Here is a 7,960-nt window from a genome sequence, read left to right as displayed (position 1 = left end):
CTGGACCCTCATAAAGCCTTCATCCCACACATCCCAATCTGTCTTTCTCATGCCCCACCCACTGGTTGAGCTTGCATGTCATGGATGGAGCCCCCTTCTTCCCGTTGGCCTTGCAGTGTGCCCTGCAGGGCAGCGTGCCACTGACCTGTTTTGTCTGGGATCTGTATGTGACGAACTGCTTCTGTTTCTTCGTGGGCTCTGTGGAACTGCGTCTTCTGTGTCTCCCCTGACTGCGCTCCTGCTCAGGGCTCTCCTAGAGCGTGGCCATCTTGGTGGGAATAAACTGCACGCAGGTCAGACAAGAGCCACAAGGGGACCTGCCAGTATCAACAGGTGTTCTGTGAGAGTGACGCCTGGCCGTGGGTCACACATTAGGCATGGGTCACACATTTAAACATTAAGCTGTCTGCCAGGATAAAGGGGTACCCCATGAAAGGCTCACTGGTAACATCCACGATGAAGTTCCCTGGAGTGCCTCAAGGGCAGGGCTAAAGTTTGTGGCCACTCTCCTGAGACCACAAGACCAGAGTAGAGTAAAACACAACACCTACTGCCAGGGTGTCAATGATGAAGGGGTCAAACACACCGCTAAAGAATAGCCTAAGGCTAAGAGTCCTGAAGGAAGAAACACATTTCAAAGGGGGGCCGATTTGTGTCCCCCAGAACACATGCACTGAAGTCCTACTGAGAAGGTGACCTTATTTGGAAGTGAAGCCATCACAGATATAATTAATTAAGTTAGGATAAGGTCATGTGGGAACAGGGTGTGCCCCTAATCCAGTATGACTCGTGTCCCCTTATGGAAGAAGGAAATGTGGACACAGATGTGCGCACAGGGAGAAGAACACCATGTGCAGATGAAGGCAGTGATCGGGATGTTTCTACAAGCCAAGGAATGCCAAAGATTGCCAGCAAAGCCCCAGAAGCAGGAGCAGAGTCTCTCTGCCAGCCCTCTGAAGGAACTGACGCTGCCCATACCTCCTCCTTAGTTATGCAGGCTCCAGAATGGGAAGACAATGCATTTTTGTTGTTTAAGCCACCCAGTCCATGGTACTTTGTTACACCAGCCCTACAAAACAACTGCAGAAGCCTCCTTCCCCAAAACTGCTAGTCAGGCCTCACTGGGAAGGTGTGGCTGCTGCCTGATGGATGATAGATTAGTTTCCTGAACTGGCCCAGGTCAGAATTGGTCCAAGTCACAGGGCTCAGCTGGCAGGAAACAGCCACTGCCTCTCTCAGGTCGGCAGACGGAGCTTCCAAAAACCTCCTGCTGGTGCCCGTGGGCTGTGGCTGGTGGGCAGGAACTCACTAAGAACTGTAGGGTGCCACTGAAGCTTGGTTGGGGGAGTACCGGTGGATGCCCACCTCCTATATCACTGGTAGCCATGCAGGAGGAGCAATGAGAAAGGAAAGGAAGCGTGCTGAGTGCTAGGAAGAGAAGCCCCTTCCTCCTGCATTGGTCCCCCCAGTGCCCTGTATGCACACGCAAAGGAGAAACTCACAGTGCTCGGCTTCAGGGTGGGTAAGCGACAAATGGTCCATTTAGAACAGAGGTGCAATAAATTGGTAGCCAGCTCACCCCTTCTTCCCTTCAGTGTATTTAAAGAATATAAAACAGAATGTATGATTTTGAGAAGGATTTGTTTCCACCAAGGAAGTGGCCAAACAAGGGCTGGGGGGGTCACATGGCAAAGCTGTTCTCCACGGGGGTTCTTAAGATTTTTTTGGTGCCATAAGCTTCTTTGACTGTCTGGTGAAGCCTGTGTATCTTTTCTCAAAATAATGTTTTTAATATGCATAATCTAAAATACATAGAATTACAAAGAAACCAATGAAATCAAAACAAAGTAATATAGATATTTTTTTAAAAAAACAAATTTGTGGCCAGTTGCTGTGGCTCACGCCTGTTATCTCAGCACTTTGGGAAGCCACGGCAGGAGGATTGCTTGAGGCCAGGAGTTCAAGACCGTCCTCGACAACATCGCAAGACCTCGTCTCTACAAAATTTTTTTAAAAATTAGCCAGGCAAGGTGTGCACACCTGTAGTCCTAGCTGCTTGGGAGGCTGAGACGGTAGGATCACTTCAGCCCAGAAGTTTGAGGCTGCAGTGAGCTATGATTACGCCACTGCACTCCAGCCTGGGTGGCAGAGTGAGACCCTGTCTCAAAAAACCAAACCAAACCAAAACAAACAAAAAGCAAAACCAAATTTGTGATATAGTTTGATGATTAATGCTATGCGTGAACTTTATGGCATCATGGGGAGCCCAGAGAGCTGGCTAAACATGATTTCTGGGTATGTCTGTGAGAGTGTTTCCAGATGAGGTTAGAATTGAATGGGAGCCTCGGTAAAGCATTGTGGATGGGCATCAGCCAATCTGTTGAGGGACTGAATACAACAAAAAGCTAGAGGAAAGGGGAATTTGCTCGCTGTGCCTGACTGTTGAGCACAGACATCCGTCTTCACCCTTCAGTGGAAACTTACACCATTGGTCCCCTGGTTCTCAGAACTGTACCACCAGGCTCCCCAAGTCTCTAGCTTGAAGATGGCAGGTTGTGGGACTTCTTGACCTCCGTGATTGTGATAGACAATACCTTATTTTATTTATACACAGACACAGACACACACAAACGCAAATATACACGCAAATATATATGTATACAGGATAAAATTCCTAAAAAGGAAAGTAGCCTGAAGTTTAAACAGGGTTTCATTTTAATATTAAAGCATTTTGCGTGTTTTTTTTTAAGTGGAGTCCTTATTTAACGGGAGGAATGGGCTCTCCTGCCTCCCTGCTTCCACAGTCCCGGGATAGACTTCGCAGTCTGTGGAGTCATCACACCACACTGTCATTAGTGCCCATGTCGATGTTCTCCTCCCTGGACTGAGCTCCCAGGGAGAAAGAATTGGCATGCTGCATCATTTCTACCCCACCAACCAGCGCAGCACCTCCTCCGTGCCAGGGCTCCACAGGTATTTGTTGGATGAAGAGTACACAACAAGAAAGTACGCCAGCACCTTTTTTTTTTCCTTTTTCAGGAGGCTACCCCAAGGGAGAGTGGAATTGAGCAAAAAAGGAATGTGCAGCCTGGGGACTTTAGGTCTGTGCTCCAGCCTGTGCCTGCCAGCCTAGGCCACTCTGCCCTAACTTCTAGTTCTGCCTTCTGGGATGTTGCTTTACATAAGCAGGATAGGGCAGGTATATATATATACACACACACAGACACATATAGTAATATATATTATATGATATATAAATGTTATATCATATAATATATAATATAATTATAAAAGAATTATTGTATTATATAATATATAAAATAATTATTATATAATTAATATATATTATATTCACATTGTATATATTATATATGCACACATGCATATAAAATATAAAATATAAGTATATTATAGGTAATATAATTATATATAACATAAAATTTTATATATACACATAAAATATGTGTGTATATATGCATATATGTGTACATACGTATATATAATATATACACGTATATACACATATATATACACATACATATTTTTTTACCCCCTCTGGAGAACTGTAATACACAAGTGCTTCTTTATTACCGCACTAAAAACCAAGATCTAGCAGTGGGTTCAATAGCTACATCATTTCTAAGTAGTGATGAGTACAAATAACATCATGGGCTATTTGTAGCCACTCTGAAGTGATATGAAAATATCTGTGTTTTGAACACTTCCGCTTCTGGTTTATTTATTTATTTTTGAGACAGAGTCTCACTCTGTTGCTCAGGTTGGAGTGCCGTGGCGTGATCTCAGCTCACTGCAGACTCTGCCTCCTGGGTTCAAACTATCCTCCTACCTCAGCCTCTCAAGTAGCTGGGTAGCTGGGATTACAGGCATGAACCATCACAACCAGCTATTTGTTTGTATTTTAGTAGAGAGGGGGTTTCGCCATGTTGGCCAGGCAGGTCTCGAACTCCTGGCCTCAAGCCATCTGCCTGCCTTGGCCTCCCATAGTGCTGAGATTACAGGTGTGAGCCACCAGGCCCAGCCCATTTTTGGTTCTTTATTCCAGAAGTTGCTGGCTGAGGTAGCGTGTGGGTCAGTGTGCTTTCTGTGGGATTCCACCATGGTGTACCACGGCCAGGGCCAGAAAGTTTAGAAGGTTATGGTGCAGCCCATCAACCTCATCTTCAGATACTTACAAAATAGACCCTGGATTCAGGTGTGGGTCTACGAGCAAGTGAATCTGTGGACAGGAAGCTTTATCATTGGTTTTGATGAGTATAAGAACCTTGTATTAGATGATGCAGAAGAGATTCATTCTAAAACCAAGTCAAGAAAACAACTGGGTCGGATCATGCTAAAAGGAGATACTATTACTCTGCTACAAAGTGTCTCCAACTTGAGATGATCAATTAAGTGAGAAATTGTTGAGAAAGATACACTCTGTTTTTTAGATGTCCTTTATCTAATATGAACGTTTATTCACATTGTTTGATTACCCTTTTGTCATTACAAGATGACAATAAATGCTGTAGGATTGTTTGAATTAAAAGAAAGAAAGAAGAAAGAGAGAGAAAGAAGGAAAGGAAGAAAGGAGGAAGGAAAGAAAGAAAGAGAAGAAGAAAGAAAGAGAAGAAAGAAGAAAGAAAGAAAGAGAAAAAGAAAGAAAGAAATTAAAAAAGAAAAGAAAAAATATCTGTGGTTTGTATGGGTGATATCACAGATAGTGCTAATACTGGCAATTGTTGCTTACATTCAGAATTGAAGAAAATGCTAAATTGCAGTCAGAAGTTAGTTGGAAGGAAAAAAATGATAAAATTCTTCTATTCACGTTTGTGGACCCCTGAGTTAAGAATCTCTGTGCAAGAGGCAGTTCCAGCATTAGCATTGAGGTTGACCAAGATTTCACCACATATCAGGCCGGTATTTTTGAGGTTCGCACCGGGGAAACTAATTACCTAAACACAAGTGTCAGCCATTTCTATGTCCTTTCTATGCATCAAATACTGTTCTGGAACAGAGGCACCTTTAGATGCCTCTCTGGATGACCCACTGAAAGGCTTCTGCTACTCCTCTTGTTTCTCCCCTGCCATAATTGCTGCCTCCTGCATGAGGAAGCAAACAAGACACAAATGCTTGTGGTCTGAAATGTGAGGAAGAGGAAAGTTCCTGGCTTCACAATGCTTGCTCACATGAAAACACAATCATGTACTTCATAATTCTTGGTGGAAGGGTCGTATGGTTCTGCCCACGCCTTCTCCAAATGAGTCAGTCAAAGAGGAAATGCTTGTGTATTTGCATGGGTGGTGCTGGGCAGGATAACTGACCCACTGACCACTGGTGAGGATAAAGACATGACTGACTTCCTTCATTGTGTTGCACAGCTTGTAAAGCAACGTCCCAGAAGACAGAACTAGAAGTTAGGGCAGAGTGGCCTAGGCTGGCAGGCACAGGCTGGAGCACAGACCTAAAGTCCCCAGGCTGCACACTCCTTTTTTGCTCAATTCCACTCTCCATTGGGGTAGCCTCCTGAAAAAGGGAAGAAAAAAAAAAAGGTGCTGGCATTAACTTTGTTGTTGTGTACTCTTCATCCAACAAATACCTGTGGAGCCCTGGCACAGAGGAGGTGCTGCGCTGGTTGGTGGGGTAGAAATGATGCAGCATGCCAATTCTTTCTCCCTGGGAGCTCAGTCCAGGGAGGAGAACATCGACGTGGGCAGTAATGACAGTGTGGTGTGATGACTCCATAGACTGCGAAGTCTATCCTGGGGCTATGGAAGTAGGGAGGCAGGAGAGTCCATTCCTCCCATTAAATAAGGACTCCACTTTTTAAAAAATGATATGCAAAATGCTTTAATATTAAAATGAAACCGTGTCTGAACTTTGAGTTATTTTCCTTTGTAGGCATTTTATCTTGTACAGAAACAAAACCAACAAATATTTACCCAGGAAGAAAGAAAGGAGATACGGAATGACTTGTCATCACCCTGGAGAAAGCACTCAGTTTCCACCACCTCTCACTTCCAAGACACCTTTTTGTCCAGCCCCACTCTCTGCCAAAGTCAATAAAAACACCAGGAAGTCAAAAATAAGGATAAAACAGTCTATAAAATTCCATAAAGCAACTAAATTTGAAGACAAATTCTGGTTGCCATCCCTTAGAAGTGAGTGAGTTAGTATCTGGCGATGAATGAAGGAAACCGTGACAGAAGCTCAGACTTCTGAGACAGCACTCAGCACAGCCTCTGCCAGCATGGTTTAGCAAGTGCTAGAAGCAGGGCCAAGGCCAGTGTGGCTTAGCATTCTGCTCCCTGGGGAAATCAGGCCGAGAGAGATCGCAGGGCTCAGCGTTTGGGTGAAACGTGGAGATCTTTCCACTAATGTTGATGGAGGGACAGCCTCTGACATGTCTTCTCCGTGGCCACCCACTGTTTTTCTGGGTGGAAAAATAGGAGAGGGAAGCTCGAGGTGATAACCTGGACGCTAGCACAAGTGGCCACCTGCATGGCAACCAAGTAGTTAACACATTTCTGAGGGCAGCTTTGGGAAAGTAACGGGTGCTAGCAACGCCACCTCTCCTTTCTCTGCCAAATATGAGAGTAAATTAATTGTCCAATTTGCACATTTTTAGAGAGTGTTATGATAGAAACCAGTCCATCCATTTTTCCACCATTGGGCATATATTTGGTCTCACCTGGGAGTGCCTGAAGAAAAAATTTGATTTCTTGGTTTGTGAAAATCATTCTTTACATACCTTTTGAAAAGATTCCCGCAAGGAACGCTATGCATTTTCTCCAATTTTGGAGGGGAAAAATATCTGCAAGGAAAGTTTGAGTATTTGTAACATCCTCCACGATCCGACCAGCATGAACCCCTCATCAAACGTTCTTTTGTGGGCTACTCCTTAAACCTCAAAGCCAGCAGGGGAGGAACCCTAGGGAGGGAGAATGGGAGGTCCCCGATGGCTCGCGCAAACACAGTCTCCATCTGTCCTAACAGCGTAGAGAAATACTACCACGGGACTCAGCAAAGCCCAATTCCATACGTTTGGAGCTGGGACTAACTAGGAAGTGCCTAGGTGCCAAAGTAAATGAGCTTCCTCCCTGGGGTGGTGCCAAGGCCCTGAATTTAGACCACAGCTGAAAGGGCCCTTGGAAAACTTGTGGAAAGCTCCCCTAGGAAGATGGAAGAAATGCACACACTGTCTCTGTGTCCAGCACTGAATCTGCTCTGCACATCACTGCAGGGTATTGCAAGAGCTGCAGCCGTCTCATGTGGAGCCTTCTTCTGGTCCCTAGGTGGACTCTGGCAGCCACTGGGGCCCTTGCAGATGTAGTGAACCATTCTGCAGAGATGAACTCAAACCAAGAGAAAGGATAACTTGTTTTTGGTCCAAGCTTCAGGTCCCAGATCTGGGGCAACTTAGAATGTCTCCCTCTTTATCCACCTTTCCTCCAAACCTACCATTACCCACTGCTTCTTTTTTTTTCTTCAGCTTTTAAGTTCAGGGGTACATGTGCAGGATGTGCAGTTTTGTTACATAGGTAAACGTGTGCCATGGTTGTTTCCTGCACAGGTTGCCCATCACCTCAGTATTAAGCCCAGCATCCATTAGTTATTCTTCCTGATGCTCTCCCTCCCCCCATTCCCCACTCTGACGGGCTTCAGTGTGTGTTCCTCCCCACCATGTGTCCATGTGTTCTCATCATTTAGCTCCCACTTCTAAGCGATAACATGTGGTGTTTGGTTTTCTGTTCCTGCATTAGTTTGCTGAGGATGATAATGGTTTTCAACTCCATCCATGTCCCTGCAAAGGACATTATCTCATTCTTTTTATGGCTGCATAGTATTCCATGGTGTATATGTATCATATTTTCTTTACTCAGTCTATTGTTGATGAGCATTTGGGTTGATTCCACATCTTTTCTATTGTGAATAGTGCTGCCATGAACATACGCATGCATGC

At 44.8% G+C, this 7,960-nt stretch overlaps 1 pseudogene; it reads left to right on the top strand.

The window, feature by feature from the left end:
• The first annotated feature begins 4,117 nt into the window (after nucleotides 1-4,117).
• On the top strand, nucleotides 4,118-4,693 carry LOC112133897 (small nuclear ribonucleoprotein E-like; annotated as a pseudogene).
• Nucleotides 4,694-7,960: the final 3,267 nt, after the last annotated feature.

This window comes from Pongo abelii, chromosome 5, assembly GCF_028885655.2.
Source record: "Pongo abelii isolate AG06213 chromosome 5, NHGRI_mPonAbe1-v2.0_pri, whole genome shotgun sequence".
Lineage (NCBI taxonomy): Eukaryota > Metazoa > Chordata > Mammalia > Primates > Hominidae > Pongo > Pongo abelii.
Note: the sequence above shows the minus strand (reverse complement) of the source record. Positions and strands in the feature narration are given on the sequence as shown.